At 40.0% G+C, this 24,319-nt stretch overlaps 1 protein-coding gene across 1 annotated transcript in view; it reads right to left on the bottom strand.

Annotated features, from left to right (window-relative positions):
* Positions 1–24,319, bottom strand: part of CRB1 (crumbs cell polarity complex component 1) — a 165,574-nt gene that overhangs the window by 2,118 nt on the left and 139,137 nt on the right. The gene's annotated exons all lie outside the window — the stretch shown is intronic.

Below are 24,319 nucleotides of genomic sequence, written 5' to 3'. Positions count from 1 at the left end.
GGCAATGTGGAGTTATTGCATCAAGTTCACGTGAATCTTGCAAAGTGCATCAACCTTTGCATCACAAATGATGGAAATCATATTGAAAATGTTATTTGTTAATATTCCAATTAAATAAAAATTTCATTCATTTCATTTCTTGAAAATATGCATTCATTTTTGCCTATGTGTCCAGACTTTAGGAACACCCTGTATAGCAATCTTCTATAAAGAATAATAGGTGCCTGAAACAAGACCTAAGTTTCAATGCTGTGTAGCCTCCGAGTTGAGATAAATCAGAGTTTGAGCCTGTCTCTATCAAATACTAGCTGCATGACCTTAGGCATGTCCCTTAAGCCCTCAGTGACACAGGCAATTTTCTAAGTTGTAGATTTCCATAGGTGGAGAGATTTTCCACACCACATATGCTGAAGAAATCACAGATCTGGAACAAAAATAAAGGTGAAACTTTGTCGAGAAGTTCCCACTTTTTTTTAAGTTTTCAAATTTATTTAAAACTCAAGTACAAAATGAAAGAAGAAAAAAAATTGCTGCGTGCACAGCAGAGCACGAGAGAATTCAATATAAAACAATAAATTTCCATTTCAAGAAAACCTACATAATAAATACCACACGCAGTTTTCAAAACTTTTCCTTGTAGGGTTTTTTTTCTTTGTTCTCTGCTGTGTACTTTTTACTTTATTTATATAGATATGTATATATATATATACATATATATATGTATGTGTATGTGTGTATATATGTATGTGTGTATATGTATATACACATATATACACACACATTTATAATACATATATAGATATCTAGAAACACACACATATTCACTCATACACATATATGTAAGACCACACTGTGCTTATTTCTCCTTGTCGTCTGTTTCTCTGAAGGTAGATAGCATCTTCTTTCATAGATCCTAGTCTTTCTGTGCTTTTCTAATTCAACCAGCTCATCATTTCCTACACCACAGCAATATTCCAACCCAATCCCATTCTGTCTGAGAGACTGTCTATGAAAGTTTTTTTCCCCAGTTTTCTGCATTATTTCTATTCATAGGTTTTATTTATACAGGAAAAATTTAATTTAGAATAATCAAAATTATCCATTTTATACTTCAACAATACTCTCACCTTCAACTATGGCTTAAGGTCTGATCCTACTAGAGCTGCTTCCTTTATATCTTTTCTTCCTCTGTTTTCTTTGAAGTTCCTGACCTTTTGTTCTTCTAAATGAATTTGGTATTTTTTTTCTAACTCAGATAGTTTTTTAGTCATTTTATTGGGATGGCATTACATATATAGATTAGTTAGGTAAAATTGTCATTTAAAAAATTATATTGGCTTTACCTCCCCATGAACAATAAATATTACTTCAATTATTTAGGTCTAACTTTATTTAAAAAGTGTTTTTTGTTTATATTTGTATATTTCCTGTTTCTATTTTGGCAGGTATACTCTCAGGTATTTTAGACTGTCTAGTTATTTTAAATGGTCTAAAGCAATATTCAATATTACAGCTGACACAATGTAGTTTCCCTGTTTTTCTCTTTTGATTAAATCTATTTTTGCTTTAACTTTGTCTGAAATCACGATTACTACCCCTGTTTTTTATATAATAAATTCTACTCCTGATCTTTATTTTATGATTGTGTGTGTCTCTCATCTTTATGGCATTTCCTGAAAGCAACATATTGTTGAATTCAAATTTTTAATCTGCTATCAGTTTCCATTTTATGGGTACAATCATCCTATTCACATTCTAAGCTATAATTACTTGTATATTTTCCCCCCTCTAACCTCCTTACCCTATTCCTATCTCTCCTCCCTCCTCTGCTTTACTTCTACCTTCAACCTTGCCCTCCTACTCCTTAACCTACCCATCCCTCCAAGAATCCCTCCCTTATCCTCTCCCCGCCCCACCCTATCCTATTGCCCTCTTATTTATTTCTGAACATAGAAGACTTTTAAACCATTATAGATATATGTTGTTCCTTCTTTAACCTATTCCTGAGCACTACCTGCCCTCCACCATCCTAGCTTCTTATGTATCAATTTTTCCTTTTTTGCCTCAGTTGTATGAGATCATTGCTCCTTTTTATCTCTCCCTACAGTTTTATTTTGTTTTTAGAATCACCCCATCATACTCAGCTCAGCCCAAGATGTTCTTTCAATCTACCTAAATAAAAATGACAGTCATAATAGAACTGATGGTATTTTCATATATAAGAGGTAAATGAGTTGACCTTATTGAGTCCCTTATAATTGGTACTTAATGTTTACTTTATATTTCTCCTGGATGTTATATATTCAATTTTCCCTTAAATTATGCTGGTTTTGCCATAAATACCTAAAAGTCTTTCAGTTCATTAATTGTCCATTTTTTAAAATTCAGGATTATACTTAACTTTGCTGGGTAAGTCATCCTTGGTTGTAACCCTAGCTCTTTTGCTTTATGAAATAGAGTATTCCAAGACTTATGGTCCTTCAACATAGTAGTTGCTAGGTCTTGTGTAATCCTCACTGTAGCTCCATGATGTGTAAATTGTTTTTTTTCTTGTTGCTTTCCATATTTTCTCCTTAACCTGAGAGCTTTGAAACTTGGCTGTGATAGTCCTGTAAGTTTTCCTCCTGTGAGCCATTTCAGGTGGTGATCAGTGGATTTTTTTTTTTAATTTCTGCTTTACCTTCTTGTTCTAGAACTTCAGGGCAATTTTCCTTGATCATTCTTGTAATATTATATCAAGATCTTTTTTTTTAATCAGAATTTTCAAGCAGTCTGATTACTCATTTTTTCTCCTCCATCTGTTCTCTAGATCAGTTGTTTTTCTGATGAAATGTTTCATATCTCTTCTGTTTTTTCATTCTTTTGATTTTGTTTTATTATTTCTTTGTGTCATAGAACATCATTAGCTTTTCTTTGCCCAATTCTAGTTGCCAAGCAATTATTTTCTTCCTGAAGTTTTTGGTTCTCTATTTCAAGTTGATTGACTTTACATTATTTTCTTGATTTTCTTGGATTGCTCTTATTTCTCTAATTTTTTCTTGATCTCTCTTATTTGATTTTTAAAGTCCTTTTTGAGTTCTAAGAAATCTTGGGACCACTTGATGTTTTTCATTGAAAAAAGAGTGGTTTTTTTAGCTCCATTATCTTCCCTCCCAGATCTTCTCTATCCCCATAGTAGCTGTCTATGCTTGGGTTCTTTATCCTTTGCTTGCTCATTTTTATTATCTTATTTTTTTTTTTTTTTGCAGCTATTAGTGTGATCAAGTCCTAGTCCTGAGGTATGGGAAGTAATGCCCCATGCCTCAGGTCCTGTTATTTTCTGAGGTCTGTCCCTGGGCTCAACCTTGGGCTCTTCTCTCCATTCCTAAGCCATGACTAGAGCCCCTGGTCACTCTGTCCCACAAATGATCTTACTCCCTATGGTTCCTCCAGTGGCTGCAAACTATAGCTGTCCTCTCTGCCCTGGAAGTGAAACCAGGGACTCTACTGTTCTGTAAGTGCCCACAGCCAGCAGGGTCCCCCACACCTGCTATTGCATGTACCGGATGTGTGCTAGTTCCTTTTCCCCACAGTCATGTGTCTGATCAGCACAGGGGTGCTTGGTGTCCCTCAGCAGTGGAAGGTCCTTCAATCTCCCCCTCAGCTGTCAGACTGACCCTCCTACCCCACTCCCACCCCTACTGTCCCTGAGATGAAAGTTTCTAAGGCTGAGGCCCAACTCCAGCTGCTCCCAGGGCTTGTTGTTTGTTGATTCCCCAGAGTTGGCCTGGAGGTGTTTGCACATCACTCAGGCTGAACCTCTGCCCCTGGAGGTCAGGTCTCTCCTGAGGTCTTCTTACATTATTTTAGGAGAACAACTACTTTACCCTGACTTTTGTTTACTTCCGCTGCTCTACATTCCCTCTGAGGCAATGTTCTGTCTTTTTCTGTGTAGTAAATTTAGAGAGATGAAAGTTTTCTGACCTACTCCACCAACTTCCCAGAATCTGCTCGGAAAGGTATTCAGAAAATAAAGTTCCAAGTTAATTGTAAATGGCATGTAGTGATTAAAAGGAAAAAGTTGATAAATAGTTGACCAAAACCCTTCAGGGATTTTTATATCACTGTGGTCTTATTTGAGAAGCAGCTTAAAATAGTGGATCGTGGGCATTGCCTTGGAGTCAGAAACACCTAGATTCAAATCCTGTCTCTGACACTAAACTAGCTGGGAAATCACAGGCAACACAATCTTTCATGGTCCTGGGCCACTGACTAAAAACTATAAATTGCAGAAGAGTTGCTGAGTTTCCATATTGGCCATCCCTCCTCCCATCATCTCATTTAATTCATGTTTTATATATTAATAATCTTCTAACCTGATTATTTTACACTTTGGTTTTCCCTAGTAAAAACCAATAGTTATTAGGTTATTTTCCCAAGCACTGGCTCACTCTAGTAATTATTCTTGGATGGACAGGGGCCTATACTGACCAAAGAGGAATAACAACTATTCTGAGAGCTAAAATTTGTGAAAACAGCTCATTTCCATCCTGCCCACCTATGAGACAGTGGTGTACTTTTCTTTCCTCCCCTCAAAGAGGTTTTCATATGGAGCTCATTCGGAGGAAGACTGTTGAGTTTCTCTTTTTTTTCCTTTTGGTTTTATAGAGTTGCCTTTCCCTGGCCTATTCTCGCTGCCCTGCTGCATTTTAGAATTCTCAAGGGCCACAGCCCATCTTTTTGGACCATCAGCACTCTGAACAGTGTTCCTGTTCAGTATGGGAAATTCACCCCATTGGCACTTTCAGGGAACTGATGTGGAGATGCCAGAAGGTTCTTCAGTCTGGTCCCATCAGGATCAACTGTTTCCTCACTAATTGATTGTGGAACAGTTAATCTAATTTGGAAAACATAACATGAACTGGTTTGCCTGGAAGGGGGAGGGGGTGGAGAGAAGGGATGAGATCATTTCCATCCTAGACATCCAGAGCTGCCTGTCATAATATTTGGTGCTGATGACAGCACTTGGAAGAATGGGAAAACCATAAACACATAGGAAATTGCCCCAGAAAAAAAAAATCAAGCTTTGTGTGGCTTATTGGGAAATGATTACACTTTCAGAATTGAAAGGGATGGAAATGTGAAGGGTTTCATTTCAAACCAGGAGATTCAAGAAGGGGAGTGGGAGTGGCGGTGGAGGCCCAGCTTCACCATCCATCACCACTCCTCACTGTCTGTCTGTTCCAGCAGCCGCAGCACCAGTAGAATGTTCCCTGGTCTTTGTCTCTGACAGAACTGGGTGTCTGTGCTTGAAACCTTGTCACTGGAGAAACGCCCAGGTGGAAGGATTTCGGGGTGGAGAATTAGGCCTTCTGAATGTGTCTGCTTATCACAGGTCCCATGGCAGCCTGAATGTGTTATGAGCTTTGTAAACTATAGTCCTTAGGTGCTGTGACGGACAGAACAAACTTCCTCATGCATCACTATTGCTCATATGATTAAAGAAACAAGTGAGGTTTTCAGCTATCCAGACTGCTTGTTTTCCAGCTGTATAGGTAAAGAAACAAAACGTCAAAGATGGTGATATATGGCTGTAATCAATCCCTCCCCTACCAGGGAGTCTGAGTCTGGCTCAGGAATTCTGAACTATAGTGGAACTATAGCCAATCATGGTTTCCACACTGTCTGGCATCAGTCTGAACTGCCAGGAGCTGGGGGCCATCAAGTTGCCTTAAAAAGAGCAAACTGGCCCAGGATGGAAATGGAGCAGGTAAAATCCACCTGGCTGATTAATAGCAAGAAGGCCCTTCACTTCCGTGGGGGCAAGATAGGGAGATCCAGTCTTAAAAGAAACAAAGAAAAGGTGTACTTTTTTTTTCCCGGACCCAACCTTTGATTTCATCTATTTTGGGAGTTCCTGGTGAGGAACTTCCTCTACCTATACAAATCAGGACCTTGTCTGTGATTTATAGCCTTAGAAAATTGCTTGGGGGCACCGAGAGGTTAAATGATTTCCTGGGGTCATGCAGTCAGCTCCTGTCAGAGATTGGATTTGAACCCAGGTCTTCCAGACTTTGAATCAGTCAGGTCCTTCATCCACTAGGCAACATTCATGAAAATTAAAGACAAACATTTCTTATGCAAGTCGAAGTAGGAAGGCTTTTATGAATGACCGTCTGGAGACTTTTGTTATAAAAAGTGGATCATTGATTTAATGGATGGCAAAAACCTCCCACACAGGCCTAAATCCTTGAACTATATCATGCCAGTGTATTTCTGGGAATAGCTGTTTCCATAGTAATATTGAATGAGTGCCAGCTTTTCTTTTTAAAGTTACTGTTTCTGCAGTAGTCAATTTTCTACCATAAATACACTGCCCACTTTACAGTTAGCAAGAAAAGGAGGAAGAAGGAACGGGAGAGGAGCGCTATAAAGGCATAACGATTGTCTTGGGAAGGGTCATGGTAGAATAGGGGAAAATCTAGCCAAATGTTGTTTATTAAATAGCTTAATAAGAAGGAATACTTCCCAGTAGCATGTAAGCTCTTTGATCAAACATTGTTTTATTTTTTAATTTGTAGCCTTGGTACTCAGCACACAGTAGGTGCTTGTAATAAATGATGAATTGAAATGAATCCATTTTCTCACCTCTATTTTTTTCTGTAAGTCCCTCATAGGCTTCTTTCTTCCTTGCCATTGAGAAAATTGTGCTCCAGCGTTTTGTCTTCCATCTTCTGCTCTTCTCTATTCTCTTTCGCTAGGCAATCTCATTCACTACTACAGTTAAAACGTTAACCCTATTCAGATGATACACAAATCTACGTCTACAGTCTTGATGTCTCTTGAGACTCATAAGTCCAGTGGACTAAAGGATGTTTCCATCTACATGACTAACTGGTACCTCAAATTCAGCCGCTGTTCTCAGAAGGAAGGGATGGGATTAGATCACTGCTAAGGCCCCTTATGGATCCCAGTACATAATCTCTTGATCCTATGACTTGGTGATTGATGAAGTGAGGAGAAAAAAGTAAAAGATAACACAAACATTTTAAACATGGAACAATGGATATCAATGATGGAGTAAAGTCAGTAGAGTAAATATGTATTGGAGGGAAGATCATAAATGCTAACTTTGGATTCTATTTCTGCAATAACCTCATCCAAAATTTCTTCTACCTATCCCATTTTCTATTTTCATTTCCACTACTCTAATACAGTCTTTTATTATCCAGAAAGACTGCCGTCTTAATAAGTTCCTAATATGTCTCATCTCTATTCTATTTCCTTTCTAATTTATCTTTCACACTAGACTAATATTCTTTATATGTAGATCTAGATATGTTGCCCCCCTGTTCAATCTTGCAATGGCTCCCTATTGTTTCCTACTCTTTTTAGCCTTACCTCATTTATTGGGGAGTCTTGAGAGATTTTCATTCAGTTACAGGTTGTACTAGATGTCTGATCTGCCATTCTGTGATTTGAACTTTAAAGGATACATAGGAATTCAACAGTAGGGAAGCAAAAATGCCTTCTAGATCTAAAGGAAACCATGAAGAAAGGCTAGAAGTTTAGGGCATGAATGCAGGATAGTAAGAAGCGCAGTTTGGCTGAAACTTCGTTTTACCTCATATTGCTCTTCTCCAAATGAGGAGAGCAATAGGAGGTAATGCTCCTGGGGAGAATAGTTTGCCTGGTTCATGGATGGCTCTGACAACAATATGAGATGAATGTACAAATGGATTTCTGTGTCAGTAATGGGATACCCTGGGGCTCAGGGGACTTGGAAAGGCCTCCTGGTGGGATGAGATGCTGACCACTTGGCTGGTTTTGGAGAGAGCCTTGAAGGATGGGACAGTAAGTAATCTATACTAATTCCTGGGTGGTGGCCATGACCTGGCTAGTAGGACTGAAAAAGGCTCTCCCTTTTAGGATCAGGCTTAATAGAAGAATTTTATTGATGCCTTCCTCTCTATACAGTAGCTTGTGGAACACTCAACACCCACTAGAGACATCATATGGCCTCAAAAGCCCAGCAGAGGTTGAGAAGTGGGTTGAATGAGATTTGGACATAGGGACTGTGATATAATGTTGTGTGAACATGGAACTTTAGGATCCTCTTGTTGTTTGTCCTTCATTCTCGGAAAAGGACCATGACATCAGGGAGGTGATGCCATGACATGCAAATGAATTGGATTTAAGTGAGGGAGGGCTATACAAAATCAGCAGCCTCACTTTCTCCTTTGAAGCCATCTGGGTCCAGTGGCAAGATGTAGATCAGGAGGACTAGAGATGACCCTGGAAACAGTGGGAGACCTTGGCCTTTTTAAGCTAAGATCTTTAACAGGTCTCAGTTTGACTGAGGCAACATTCCTTGAGTGATTAAGGCTAGGTAAGAAATGAGGCAGAGAATGGCCTCTTTTACCTAGTCAAAAAAAAAAACAGTCTAGGAGGGGAAGACCCTCAGGGTTTCTCCCCAAAACAGAAATAATTGCTATTTACATTCACTCTGAGCCAATCATGGCCCAAACAAAGACCAAATGTGGCTTGACCTGGGACTTGACCTGGGGCAGTCAATGAGAGCCAGAGTGATTTGGGTTTAAGGCCTTAAGAAAAAAATCTAGCCCATAAACCCCAAAATATCTTTCAAGGTTTCTGTGATCAAAATTTATATTCCTTTGGGCAGAGCACCTGCAGGTAAGGGTATGATACCCTATGTGGACAGAGGAAAGGAAGGAAGGAAGGAAAAAGAGAGAGAGAAAGCTACATTGCCCACTGGCCATTTCCAGTTGGGTCCCTGGTCGGGCAGTTCCTACTACTACTCACAAAGGTTATTGTTTGTCCTTCATTCTCAGAAAGGACCATGACATCAGGGAGGTGATGCTATGAGACTGGATTTTAAAAGCCCATGGTCCCCCACTGCTTTCAAGGCCATCTCCAGTTGTCCTGATCTGTATCTTGCCACTGGACGGAGAGGGTTCCAGAGGAGAAAGTGAGGCTGGTGACTTTGCATAGCCCTCCCTCACTTAAATGATCCTTCTAATTAAGGAAGAGATAGGTGTTTATGCCCCAAAGTACTCCTCATATTAGAGTGCCTATTCTGAAAAACCAATATGACCAGTGTCATTCCTGATCTGTGTCCAAATGGCAAGTTGATTATATTAGCCTCCTTTCATGTAGTTGATACTATTTGAGATATGGCATTACTATGTCAGTCAAGTCTGCCATTGTAACAGCCACAATAAAAGCTATCATAGAAGGTGTCTTTCTTCCTAATTGACCCCTCTGAATCATTACTTGTGATCAAAGAACTCATTTTGCCACAAAGTTGGAATAAGATTGGACACGCTACCATCCTATGGGCTGGGTTTTCTGCCTGCTGCTTCATCCACAGACAGCTGGCATTGTTGAATGCTGAAATGTGCTGTCATAACAACAACTTCATCATCGTATCTCTTTACTACCATGAGTGGGAGTCTCACTTTTCAGAAGCCGAGTCCTCAATGAGCAATACTATCCTGGAAGCCTCCAGGAAGACTTACCTGAGAAGGATGAACTGCATTTGGACACAATTCTGTTTGACCCTTTCAGGTCCTTCTTTGTTCTAGTCCCTAGACATGGTCAACCAAGCCTTTGGAACTTTGCTTCCTGCTTCCTTGGGGTATGGAGGTAGGGGAAAGGCTCCAAAATATTCTGGGGAAACAGGTGACCTTCAGGTCCAACTTCATTGGCAGGTTTCCTTTTCCCCAGAATGGTTTGTAGAACTTCTTTCCCTAAAGGATTTTGGGGATCATAAGGTAGAATTATTGGGAGGTGCCTTTCTTTAATGACATAGGGGAGATGAAATTATCTCTATATAACTATGATGACTGAATTTACCTGGAAGAAATGGGATCCCTTAACTGACTTGGTGACGATCCTGAGTGCCTAAATGAAAGCGAGAGAATCCTTATTTAGTCTTTGTGGATATAGAGGGAAACCCTTCAGAAGAGACCTCTAAAGTGCAAACATTTTGTATCATCCCCTGATGAGGTTCCCAGGGAGTAAGAGGTTTTTGCAAGTGGGCCAAGAACACAGCCTTGTGAGAGCCTTGGTGGTAACTTAGATCCTGGGATAGGTTGCATGTAAGAGATCCAGATGACCCTGACCTTAGAAAAAGAATTCACCACTGGCACAGTCATGTAACCCTAATGATCCTAAGGCTATTCCTGCTCAGCATCATAAACTTACATCAGGAAACCCAATGTGAACTTAAAGGATTTAGCATCACCCACAACACAGACCAGATTTTTGAAATCTGTACACTAACCTTCCAAAGTAGGGAGGCAAAGCTTATGATTTCTTGTGTTCATTCTCTTCTGCTTGTGGTAACTCCTTTGGGAGTCATTAAATTTTTTTGTATTTTTGTTTCTTTTGCTTACTCTAATTTGTACTTTAGCTTTTTGTACCCCTCCGGTATTACCCATGCCAGGCAAGTCAACAAACATTTCTCCATTTCTACTATGTGATAGGTACTGCGCTAAGCACAGGGAATACAAAGAAAGACTAAAACAAGCCCAGCTTTCAAGGAGCTCACAATCTTATGAGTGAAGTGACATGCAAACAACCCCATACAAACAGAATTTTTACCTGAGAAATGTGGGAGGGGGGGAAGCATTAGTCCTGAAAGGGACTGAGAAAGACTTCTTACAGAAGATGGGATTTTAACTGAAGCCAGGAGGGTAGGGGTGGAGAGACAGAGAATTCTAGACATAGGGGAGAGCCAGTAATAATGCAATCAGGAGAAGGAATGTAATGTGAGGAACAGCAAGGTGGCCAGTGTCACTGGAACTATAGAGTATGTGAAGGTGAGTAAGGTATAAGAAGACTGGAAAAATAGGAGGTGACCAAGAGCAAAGAGATTAGGGTTGTCCAATAATGACCCAAAAGCCACTTATATGGTGGAAGGTCCTCTATAACAGAGGTGTCAGACAAGTGTCCCTGTAGCACATGTAACCACTCATGAGTGGGGCTAATGTAATTGGGAAATATTTAACAAAATAAATAAATACAATAAAACAAAGATGGGGAGGTAGGAGGTAGAGCCAAGTCAGCAGAGTAGAGAAGCACTGAAGCACTCCCAATACTCCCCACCAAATAAATAACTTTAAAATAATGCCTCAAATTGAATTCTGGAGTGGCAGAGCCAACAAAAAGTCAGAGTGAGACATCTTTTTCCAGCTGAAGAGAACACAGGAGGTCAGAAAGAGAAATCTGTAACATGGGGGAGGAGGCAGGCCCAGAGGCTGTGTGAGCAAAACACCAGAAGTGGGACTAGGTGGTAGTGACAGAAGCAGCAGCAGCTTTGAGAACTCTCAAGCCAGAGATGGTAAGGGAACCTGGCAACTGATCAGAAAGAAATTACAGGGTAGTCCTTTGCTAGTACTAGACATAGGATCAATTGCTGTTAGGCAACTCCATTGCTTCTACCTACTTCTGGGTCATAGTTCAAGGGCAGAAAGGAGCACTTTTGGTCAAGAGGGAGTGGAAACCTGAGGGTTTCGGGCACCAAGGGATCAGAGACCCTGAGGAAAAGTATCATTTCTGGTCCCAAAGGAGGAGGGGACCCTTGGGGCAGTATCAATTGCAATCCCAAAGGATCAGGAACCCTTCCTGGACAAAGGTCAGAGTTAGACCAAGAGAACAGTGACCATACCTCTCTCCAGATCACACCACCTTGGAACATTGAAAACTTCCTAAACTCCAGAACTAGCTTAGAAAACAGCAGTGTGAAAAAGCCTTAAGCTTGAGAAAGAGCTTCTCCACTCTCCCTCTCCCCAGGCCAGAACAGAGCCAAACTTTATCATGAAGTTTCAAATCAAGAAATAGGCCAGAAAAAATGAGCAAACAACAAAAAAAGAACATGACCATAAAAAGCTACTATGGTAACAGGGAAGATCAAGATACAAACTCAGAAAAAGACATAGAAATCAAAACCGCTACAATCAAAGTCTCCAAGAAAAACTAAATGTAAATTAAACCCAAGTCCAACAAGAATTCCTGGAAAAGCTAAAATGATTTTTAATATCAAAGAACAGTGGTAGAGGAAAAATTAGGGAAAGAAATGAAAGCAAATGAAGAAAATTATGAAATGACAATTAACAGCTTCAAAAAAAAGGCAGAAAATATTCTGAAGAAAATAACACCTTAAACAGAATTGGCCAAATGGAAAAAGGGGTACAGAAGCTCACTTAAGAAAATAATTCTTAAAAATTAGAATTGGGCAAGTGGAAGCTAATGACTGCATGAAATGTCAAGGAACAATAAAACAAAGTCAAAAGAATGAAAAAATAGAAGAAAATGTGAACTAATTGGAAAAAACAACTCGCCTAGAAAACAGATTAAGGAGAGACAATTTAAAATTATTGGATTACCTGAAAGGACCAAAGAAGGAGCCTTGACATCATATTTCAAGAAATTATTAAGGAAAACTGTTCTGATGTCACAGAACCAGAGGGTAAAATAGAAATGGACAGACTCCCCAGTCACTACCTGAAAGAGATCCCAAAGTGAAAACTCCCAGGAATATTGTAGTCAAATTTCAGAGCTCCCAGATCAAAGAGAAGATACTTCAAGCAGCAAGGGAAAAAAATCATTCAAATACTGTGGTGTCATAGTCAGGATCACACAAGATTTAGCATTCCTAAAGGAGCAGAGAGCTTCAAATATGATATTCTGGAAGTCAAAAGAGCTTGAATTACAACCAAGAATCACCTACCCAGCAAAACTGAGTATAATTCTTCAAGGGGAAAAATGGATATTTAATGAAATAGAGGACTTTCAAGCATTCCTGATGAAAAGACTAGAGCAGAATAGAAAATTTGGCTTTCAAATACAAGACTTGAGAGAAGCATAAAAAAGTAAATGTGAGAGAGAAATTATAAGGGACTCGATAAGGTTAAACTATGGACCTTCTATATGGGAAGATGATACATGTATCTTCTAAGAACTTTATCATTATTGGTGCAATTAGAAGGATTCTATATAGAAAAAGGGTGTGGGAGTGAGTTGATTATGTTGGGGGGATTTTAAAAAAAATAGTCAACAAAGAGAGATTCCCTAGGAGAAGGGAGAGGAAGAATGGGGAAAATTATTTCACATAAAAGAGGTGTTCAGTGAAGAGCTTGTGCAGTGGAGGGGGAAATGGTTGGGGGAAGCATTGGCAGGCAACACTTGAATCTCAATCACATCTGTATACACATACACATACACACACATACATGCAACACTTGAATCTCAATCACATCTGTGTATGTATATATATGTGTGCGTGTGTATATATACACACACATACACACATGCACATATACACATACTCAACTGGTAATAGGAATCTATAGGAATCTATCTTCCTGGTCCGGTCATCTGGTAAAGCCTTCTCCTCCAAAACTACCTTAAATCTATTGTCTTTATCAAAGATAACCTTATATCCATTGTCTATGTAGCTTGTAAATACTTAATTATATCCGTGTTATTTCTCCTGTTAAAATGCACCTTTCTTGAGAGCTGGGACTGTTTTCCCCTTTGTGTTCTAAGCCTGGCCCCCAGTAAGTACTTACTAAATGCTTGCTTACTGACTAGCTGATTTGACCAGGTTGAATGACAGCATCCACAGAGTAGTCCTAAAAGAATTAATATCAGTTTAGGCATATTGTAGAATGCTTTAAATGCCAGACTGAGTATTGTTAGTTTAGCCTATTGGCAGTAAGGAGTCAATGAAAATTTTGTAGTTGGTTAATGACAATTATTTAATGCTTTATAGTATTATCTTTAATTTTATATAGTCTGTTTCTCCAAATTTATTAGAAATTTCTTGAGGCTATTAACTATCTTGTATATTTTGTATTTCTTAGTGCTTTGCATGTAGTAGGTACTCAAAAGATTGATTTTTATGGGCAAAGTGGGATTAATTATTTGGACTGTTCTTCAATGTGTATATGCACATATTTACAGCTAGACACCAGAAGTCAGAGTTTTCTTCCGCTCCCAAGAGGAAAAAAGGCCAAAATCTCAATGCCCAAGTCTCACCTCAAAGAAGCTCTTTTCAATTACCCCACCTTATACTAATTCCTCCCTTCTCTTAATTCCTAGAGCATTTTTTGTCCATGCCCCTTAATTTAGAATAATTGTATCCTGACTTGTGGTCTTCTCCAATTATTTCATATAACTAGATCATAACTCCTTGATGGCAGAGAAAATGTCTTAGACTTCTCATCAGCCACAGAATTTGAGCACATGAATAAATGAATGAAAAACAAGTATTAAGTTGTTACTAGTAAGTGTCAGGCACTATGCTAAGCTCTGGGGATACAAATGCAAAAATCTAGTATCTAGCCTTGAATGAACTGGAAGAACTTGAATGGAAAGAGGAGGGGGGTGGTCATGGGTATGATGGAATGGTTTGGAAATACCCAAGAAATCATATGAATGTCTGGTTCTGGGCAAAATATAGTGAAAGTTTGCAGTAGATGTTTAATAAATACTTGTTGTTTGGTTAATTGAGAAAAGGAATGGCATAATATGGAGTTGTAGTTGTAGTTAGGAAGACTTCAGTTTAAATCCTCTCTTTGAAACTAACCAGCTATATGACAATGGTCAGGTTAGTAAACCCTTTCAATGCCTTTCTTTACTCACCTATATAATGATAATACTAATGCCTATAGTAACTCCATCACTGCATTGAGGTGAGGCTCAAATTAGATAATGACTGTAAAGTACTTGGTAAATTTGAAAATGTGATATGCATGTCAATTACTACTATTGATAACAAATGAAACTACTTAGCTTGAGCTGAACATCTCTCTGCGTTGGGCAAACTCAGTTCTTAATCATCCTCACTTCCCACATGTTTCAACTTTTTGAGTAGCTGCCACAATTTGAAGGAGCTGAAGACTTCATTTTCCTGTTAAATAAATCCCAAAAGGAAGAACCCCTCCCCTCCCCAATCCCTAACATCACATTTTCATTCACACTTCAGTCTGGTGAAGGGCATCAAGTCCGTACCATCATATTTACTGCCCCCAAATCAAAACCAGTTGCTTAAGTAATGAGGGCTGATTGGTTTGGGCAGCCTTAATCCATGTCAGAGAAGCTTTAGGAGTGAATGAGGATAATTTGACTAGCTAAAGGGAAGCCATAAAAAATGATCAAAAAGCCAATAGATATGCTGAGAACACCAAGCTTATTTTGCAGAGGATTTATAGCCCTCTTATCAGAAAATTATTTGGTCCAAGTCTGCATTCAAATAAGTCCTTCAGTAATTCAGCAAAACATTAAGCCCCTGAAGAAAGAATCTCCTATAATGAGATACCCCAGCAACCTCTAACAGGCAGCACATGTTTAATTTTCAGCAGCGGGGAAAATGCCGTAAATCCACATGGTGTGTGAATAACCAGACCCGCCTAGGCCTTAAACCTGGATCATATTACCCAGGCATGAAGGGCAGCTAGCAGGATTTCTCCCCTTCACTGTGAGATAGATGGCAGCTAGTTTGCTTTTGGGAAATGGAGTATTTATTCTAGGGTACACCCCATTGCAGATGGCAGAGATGCCAACACCTAGCCTCTCTAGCCGAAACCAAAAGCCATGTTTTTGTCGGCTTTTCTCTGGGCTGGACTTGACTTTTATTTTATCTATCAGCCCCAAACTGGCTTCCCCTTCTGAAGGTGATAAAATGTAGCTTTAAGTCACCCATGTGTAAAATATGACTTTAATTAAGAGAGCTTGTCATTGAGACCTTTATTTAATCTACTGGGCTCTTTATTCTGTCTTTGTTTTAAAACTTTACTTTCGTCTTTCACTGGTGAATCTCTGTCCTCTGTACCTTCTCTGAAACCATCTCAGAAGCAACAATTTGCTATCGACACCATCAGCTCACATCTAATCATCAGGCAATCATTTATTTGCAGTTCCTGGCCAAAGTGGAAGAGGCATTTCCTGGCTTGATTGGGACGCCTGTCACTTCAAAGCCTTCTCTCTTCCCAGTAGCTTGTTACTCAATGCGTCTCAAGTAGAGAGCAATCAGATGACACAGAGTTGCTTGATCAGGACCATAGCACACATAACCCCAAACTCTGAGCTACCTTAAGTATTTCACAAAATGGGTATGGTGGATATGTTGGATATATGTTGGACCTGGAGTCAGGAAGATGGGGATTTGAATTCTGCTTCTGACATTTGCTAATTATGTGACCCTGGGCAAGTCATTTAACCTTCTTCCATCTCATTTTCCTCACCTGTAAGATAACACTTACCTTACAAAATGCTCTGTGAGCCTTAAATAATTATATACTACAAATGCCTGAGACTTTTTATCATCGTCACCATCTTCATCTAATCCGCAAAAGGAATAACATTCATTCTATGGGGATTTGCTAACGAAGCTTAGTTTTGACTAGTGGCAGAATTTTGTTCCTTCAGAAGCCTGGAATTCCAAATTCAAATCAGTGTTTTGATTTGACTTCTTTCATTCTCTCACCTTATAGTTCCTTCCCCCACCCCAGTCCCCATCAATCCTGTGACACTAAAGGAAAGAGGCCTGAATTTGCAGTCAGGGGACACAGGTTCAAAACCCAACTGTCTAGACTAATATGGTCTTGGACAAATTTAGCCTCCTGGCTTCCTTCAAAACAGCTAAAAGCCTACTTTCTGAAAGAGGATTCTCCAATCCCTCTCCTCCTGTCCTCACCCCCTTTCTACTCCTTCCTCCAGAGATTACCTCCTGTTTTCCCTGTGTATACGTTATAAGCGCAAAGCTGTTTGCCCATCGTCTAACCTGCTAGAATGTAAGACCCTGAAGGGCCAGGTCAGTGTTTTTGCCTTTCTTTGCATCTGTAGCATTTATCCCTGTTCCTGGTACATAGTAACTTCTTAATAAATGCTTGTTGAGGTGACGGTATTAATCTAGTTCAATCAATAAATAATATATTTCAATAAATAAATAAAGTTCGATAAAATGTGTCATTCTGCCGATCGGAACTTTTGTGACAGGAATTATTTAATATCTGCTTCATGAATATTAGGGTCATTTTATCCTGAGGATAATAATATTTGTAGAGATTATCTCCTAGAGTACCATAAGGCTCCAAGACAGTAGTGGATAAAGAGTGTTTTGCACTCTTTAAAATGTTCCTTAAATGTCATTTTCCCACATTTAAGATGACCCTTCCTTAATACAGGTGACAAAAAGAAACACACAGATTCTACCTTTCCCTTGGCTCCAACTGATTAATTGCTGGATCCCATTCTGGTGAAACGAAGATAATGCCTGTGTCCTATCCTTTTGCTAGGGACATTGTGAAAGTTAATGAGCTGTGGCTGAAGTTGCTAGAGACTAATTTAACCTATCATTTGTAATGTTAATAATTACAGAATTTAAACAGTACATTTCTGCATGTTTATCCACATAACTTGCTAAATAATTTTTCTTATTGTTTGCTGCAATGTGCTAACACTCAGTTATCTTTTTTCTCTCTTTTCTTCATTTCAAATTTCACAAAGCTCAAATGCAATTCCTATTAACTCACCTGGAATAATAAGGATTTCCCCAATTCCCAAATAAGCAGAGACTTGGGAAGGAAACCCAGGTTATGGCTTTCCCTACTCTGCTGTTGAAGCCCAACTCCCTCCTTTTTTCCCATACCCTGGAATAACCCCTTTCCTGTTAATACTTCCCTCGTGGTCTATAACTTTTCTATTCAACCTCCACTTAGATTGTTGTTCCTCTGGGAGATGGCAGGGTCAGGAGCCCAGGGAAGCAAACCATGCTTATCCCCTGGGCTTGAAGAATCCTCCCCAGCCTGTTTACAAGGACGACTGCCAATTTTACAAACGTGCTCATGTTCTTTTCAGGGTCACCCTGCTTGTAAGGCACAGATTAAACACGCAGCCTCAAGATTTTCAGTGTGGTGAGATGCATTTACATTCCACTGACAGCGTCTGGTGTAAAACTTAGCCATCTGCTGCAAGTGAGTGAAAACCACAAGGCCCCGCCAGGACTTCGACCAGGGAGGGAAGGAACGCAATCGCCATCCTCCTGCCACTCGAAGAACCAGCCTCTTTGTGTGGTAGCCATTAGAACTGGGCAGATCATTTACCAGTAAACCCATGACTCCTGCAAGATGGGGACCTGGACTTTTTACAGGCAGTAATTTTATCTAGAATTTTCATTGTCTTCGCTGAAGTTAACTGGCCAACATTCTCTTCAGTGCCCAAATCCTAGCCTTGCTCTAAATTATGGTGTTATCCACTATGTGTGCCACTCAAGATTTTGGAGCATTCTTCAGATGTTCTCTGGAGCTTTTATCCTGAAACCTGGTCATTTTCCAAAATTGGCTTGATTGGGGAAAAAAAACATTTTGGAAAAGTAAAAGGCTAAAGGAATGCTGTCTTAAACCCAGGTGCTAATTTCAGTTGTAGAAATTAGGAAATACATAGAAGGCTCTGCCTTGTAGAATCCCTAACTTCCTTCAAAGCCCAGCTCAAGTACCCCTTCCTCCATATTTCTGATCCTTCCCCCCTCACCCACCCGCAGCCCTTAGCACTCTCTTCAACCAAATTACTGTATTTGCCTTCTGTTTGTTTTAGTTAGCTTATCTGTATGCATGTCGTCATTCTTGACCCCTCCCCGCAAGTAGATGGTAAGCTCCTGTAGTGTAGGGATTGTCTTGTTTCTGTCCTTGTATCTCCGTACCTTCAACAGTGCCTGGCACGTAATACGCACTCAGTAAATGGTGCTTGGTACCGTTGGTACAATGGCGAGCACACTGATTCTATGATCGGAAAACTTTTTCACATCCCACCTCTGATAATTCTTTTGTGACCACTGACTGTCTCAATTTCCTTAGCTGTAAAATGAGGAAATTAAACTCATTGGCTTCTGAGGTCTCTTCTAACTCTATAACTATGCTCCTATGAATTGAAGGGAATAGAATAGGAGAGAGTACAGGGACTTTTTCAGTTTTGTCTTTGTTTCTCCGGAGCCCGTCACGTAGTAGGTGCCTAATAGAGGTTTATTGGTCAGTTGAACTGCCTCTGATACATACCAGCTGTGTGACCAAAGACAGGCAAGTCATATTACCTTTCAGTGCCCCTGGCAACTCTTTAGAACTATAATTTAGAGTTGCTTTTCCATCTGCATTTGTGGAAGTGTTCTCCACAATGTGAGTTCCTTGCAGTGATGAAATCACAGGTCTGTACTATGAGGGCCTAACCCCTCCACCTACGCTGAATTCTCCAAATGGTACCATAGTAGTTGGGATAAGGCAGCTAACACAACTCTATGTGTTATATTTCTATAGTTGATAGATAGTTATACTTGTTACCTTATGATTACCAAGTTCCTTGCTATTTAATGTATTTCTTTGTTCAGATTAGCCTGCTTTACTAAGGACATTTGCTCATTATTTTGAAGACTATGTATGTAAAAAACTAGTTCTTAGAAGAGAGGCAGAACATGATTTATATTTCACATGACCTAATAAGGTGCCTAGTAGGTGAGGGTGAGGAACCTTCATTCATTCATTCACCAAGCATTTATTAGCAAGTATTATGCGGTACTGCTAAGCACTGGAGGTAAATACCAAGTCAAAAAACCTATAACAGCCCCTGCCTTCAAGCGTCTTATATGCTTCTGGTGGAAACAGTGTGTTCATGAATAAATCAGAAACACATATCTGCAAAATAAGAGACTGCATGGGGTCTATTATTAGAGGGGCAGGCCTCTATAGAGTTGAGGAAAACATGCTTCAGGTCCTGCCTTAGACACTCAATTTCCCCTTACTGATGAAATCACAGTTCTGGACCTAAAAATAAGCAAAACGAAATAAAAACAAGCAAACTAATAAAGTGACTGGAGGATGGGGTGGGGAGGAGGGTCACCAGCAGCTGGGGGGGGCAGATCATGAAAGATAGGGTGGGGGGGTGATACTTGAGTTGAGCCTTAGAGGAAGCTCCAGATTCCAATGGGCAGAGGTAAGGGCGAGAGACAGAGAGAGCATTTACCCAGTCTGTGCAAGAAGGGCTTGGGCTTAGCAGCAAAAATCAGAGAGAACAAAGAAAAGGACCCAGGACTCCCAGCCAGGATTCCTTGACTTTAAACCCCCCAGCATGTGTCCATCAGTCAAAAGACAAAACAACCAAACAATGCAAGAACACCTCCTGGGTTGTTGCTTCTGTCAAACACCAGGCCGCCGCAAGGCACGTGATCAGGCGCTGATTAAGAAGGTAGCTATTTAAGAGCTTCACACTGTCAAACAACAAGGTATCAAGTCAACAGCTCCCCTTTTAGGTGCAGCACTTAGACTGCAGCCATATATTACTTCCAACTGTAAATATTAATGATGGAGGGGGTGGGGAGGGAGGGAGAAAGAGCTCTTCATTGGCTACCATACTGCCTGAGCTCAGCATATTACATGACACTCTGGCACTATTTGCTGAGATGTAGATAATTGTACTTCTTGTTAACACATTTCTGTGTATTTTTTACCCCATCAGCAGTTTCTTGGATCAATGCCTAGATAAGGCATAGCTAACATCAGCACAATTTGACTTTGATGGAAAGTTGGAAATTTATGCATATTTGAAGATTGTACATTCACTTGACGTAGGTTTACCTTCTTTGGATCCCATCATTCTGTACCTGATGCCAAATGGTCCCTTGGCACTGGGGGCCTGTGACTGACTTTCAGATTCCCCATTGTGATTTTTTTTTTATTGTAGGTGCTTAGGAAACAGAGAAGGGATTTCACATTTAGCCCATTTCCCATGTGATGGAATTTGACAAGTGTCTTGGAATTTTTCATGAGATGTAATTTAATTTTTATGCCTTGTAAAGCTAATTTCTCTCTCCAATCATCATTTCTCAGCCTCTGCTTGTGTAGAAGACCCAGCTTTGAGCCCGAGATTTTACATTACTTGTTGAATAGCCTTCGGCATATAGCACAGTGGATAGTGCTGAACTTGGAATCAGGAAGACTGGAGTTCAAACACCAATTCTGAAACTTTACAAGCTGTGTCACTCAAGGCAAATTATTTCATCTCTCAGCCTCAGTTTCCTCATCTGTAAAACGGGAATCGTAATGAATCTGAAAGCCAGTCGAAGGCCTCCAGTACCAAGGGACCATTTGGCATCAGGTACAGAACTGTGAGATCCAAAGAAAATAAACCTGCAGCACTTAGCTCTCACAAGGTTTTTGTTGAGCATCAAAATGAAGTAATGTATTACCTTGTAAACCTTAAAGGGCTACATGCCAGCTATCATTCTTAGGCCATTTCATTCTCTGTGCCTCAGTTTTCTTATCTGTTAAGTGGAATGACACTTGTATTTCCTTCTTTACATGATTATAAGGAGAGGCAAATGGATAATGCATGTAAAGTGATTTGTAACTATAGAGTGCTACACAAGTGTAAACTGTTGGTAGTGGTGTTGTTAGTAGTGTGTTTGTTAGTAGTGTGTTTGTATGTGTACTATGAATAATACTTCACTGGCATCCATGAAGTGTTAGGAGATACAGAACTGGTTAGTGGTGTGTGTGTGTGTGTGTGTGTGCACTATGAATAATACTTCACTGGTATCCATGAAGTGTCAGGAGATACAGAAGAAGGCACCTAGCATGTTGGTGCCCTGTGGAAGATTTATGGCAATACAGGGACAGACTAGAAGGCATGGATTACAGCTATAACTAGCATAGGACAAATAGTGTTTTGACCAGCGTTCTAACGGAGGTATATTTCCCCCTTGAGGTGACCCCTGTCCCTACACCTTGCCTTAAGGTAGCCAAGCAGCACAGCTAGCCTGTCCTTCTTGTCTTTTCCTTCTCCAGTGAGCCCATCACTGTGGTGGCTGTGTCCCTCTTGTAGGGTTTGCTCCCCTTTCTCCTCTAGCCCTGTCAGGGTGAAGATGGGATAACTCTACCTTCGGTCCTCTGCTCCGCCACCACAATCCATCTTCCCCATTCGTAGTTGCTATATTCCCTGAGATTCATTGTTCTTGGGGAAAAATTTCCTAGTTACAGTTTTGGAAAGATGGGCTGTGACCTATACTAGAGGGGCCAAGCTTAAATAGAAATGGGGGCCACTCATCCATACCTAAGCATCCCTGAGGGCCACATATTGACATAGCTTTGAAATGTAATGTTATCTATATTTCATTGGATTTTTATTTATTTTGTTAAATATTTCCCAATTACATTTTAATCTGGTTCAGGCCATACTCAGGAGGACCCATGTTTGACACCTCTGACCTACATTATTAGAGAGAGAATCGACATCATTAAGATCAGTTCTATTCATGTATCAAAAGAGGCATCAGCCCTCATGTTAGCCCATGAGCACCGTAAGTATAGCAGGTACTCAATAAACACTAGTGGATGAAACTGTGGCACACTATGAACCAATACCAAATCCCCATTGCCTCATTATAGTATCATCTTTTTTTTTAAGTTACCAGATCATAAATTTAGACCTGGAGAGGACAGATCTTAGAGGCTCTTTAGGCCAACAGTCTCATACTACAAATGAGAAAAGTAAATCCCAGAAAGTTATGTGACTTGTCCAAAGTCACACAGCTAGTAAGTGGCAGTGCCAGAATTTAAGCCTTGGTCCTCGTGTTACAACTCTGCCACACTTTTCATTGTCCTATGCTTCCTCTCAGTGAAAATATTCATGTTCAAAACACTGTAAAATTAACAAATTTGGGGCAGCTAGGTGGTGCAGTGAGTAGATTACTAGCCCTGGCGTCAGGAGGACCTGAGTTCAAATCCAGCCTCAGACACTAGACACATGTACCAGCTGTGTGACCTTGGGCAAGTCACTTAACCCCAATTGCCCTGCCCCCACCAAATAACAAATTTACATTTAATACCAACAGGGACATTCTGTTTTATAAAAGCAGGCTTATTTCATTTTTGTATTTGTATCCCAAGTACCTACCTCAGTCCCTGGAACATAGCATATGCTTAAAAAATTCTTCTTGATTGATTGATACTTCAGTACTTTCAGGAACCATGATTTCATCAGTATAGATATTCCCTCCACTGGTACAAATGGACACTCCTTTTCGACTGGTGGTCTCTGAGAGTTATCGTGGTTGAAAAGTTCATCCCCCTGTGGCCAGCCTGGTAATGAGCCTGTCTGAACTTAACTAGACTGCTCTCCAGATGAAAGATATGCAGGAAGCCTTTCTGACTTGGTAGGATCTGAAAGAGTACATACTCCGCAGGCATAGACATTGAGAAACCTAGATCACGTACATGCCATGGGGAGTTATTTGAGGTAGAGTTTTAGTGGAGGACTTAACCAGATCAATCCTATTATAACCTATGATTTATATAGGAAAATAGTAGTTGCTATATTCCCTGAGATAGCTTCCCACAATTAATGGCATGACATATAATTTCAAAAATTCTAATACTCATTGAAAGAAAAATAAATTACGAATATATCAACTAGAAACTGGAACACACACACACACACACACATACACACACACACGTATACACTCACATACACACACACACATAAACACATATTCTGAAAATATCTCCTCTGTACTTCTATGAAATTGGAATGCCCATCTCTTATCTCTCCCTCCCTTCTCTGCTACTTCTCCCCAACTCCTCCAGGACACCAATGACCACATATCTTAATATTTGAGTCTTGACCTTAGGCCCGAGTGGATAAAAGTGATGACTGGCTTAGTATACCCTTGCACATCTTTAACTGTCAGCTCAATTCCCTCTGCATTCCCCACTCATTTCATAGGATCAGAGGTTGAGAGCTGAATAGGACCTTAGAGACTGTTGAGTCTATGCCTCTCATTTTACAGGTGAAAGAATTGAAACCCAGAGAAGGAAAAAGACTTGCCCATGGTCATAATAATGGTAAATGAAAGAACCAAGACCAGAACCCAGGTCTTCCATTCCTTTCTCTCTCTCTCTCTATCTCTCTGTTTCTGTCTCTGTCTTTGTCTCTCTGTCTCTGTCTCTCTGTGTGTTTATTGCTACCCTATGCTCTCTCCCTGTTCATGTAACTCATTGGGGACATACTAAACCCCAAAGCACCAACATTAGATTGGAAAGGCACTAATTTTCTCCACTCAATAAAAGTAAGGCAGGTCCACCCAAGCAATCTGCTCCTGGGTGGTGAAATTCTTCTGAAATATGAGGCAGAGGATTAATTGTGCACAATTACATAGAACTGGCCCCCCTAGATGTAGCTGGTCTCATGGGGTTAATGTAAAACTCATTAACATTGCTTAGGATTTTGCAAATACACTTTATAATGCAAGGAGCTTATTATGTTGATT

This window comes from Trichosurus vulpecula, chromosome 4 (genome assembly GCF_011100635.1).
Source record: "Trichosurus vulpecula isolate mTriVul1 chromosome 4, mTriVul1.pri, whole genome shotgun sequence".
Lineage (NCBI taxonomy): Eukaryota > Metazoa > Chordata > Mammalia > Diprotodontia > Phalangeridae > Trichosurus > Trichosurus vulpecula.
The sequence above is the reverse complement of the archived record's forward strand: the minus strand, read 5'-3'. Positions and strand labels throughout refer to the sequence as shown.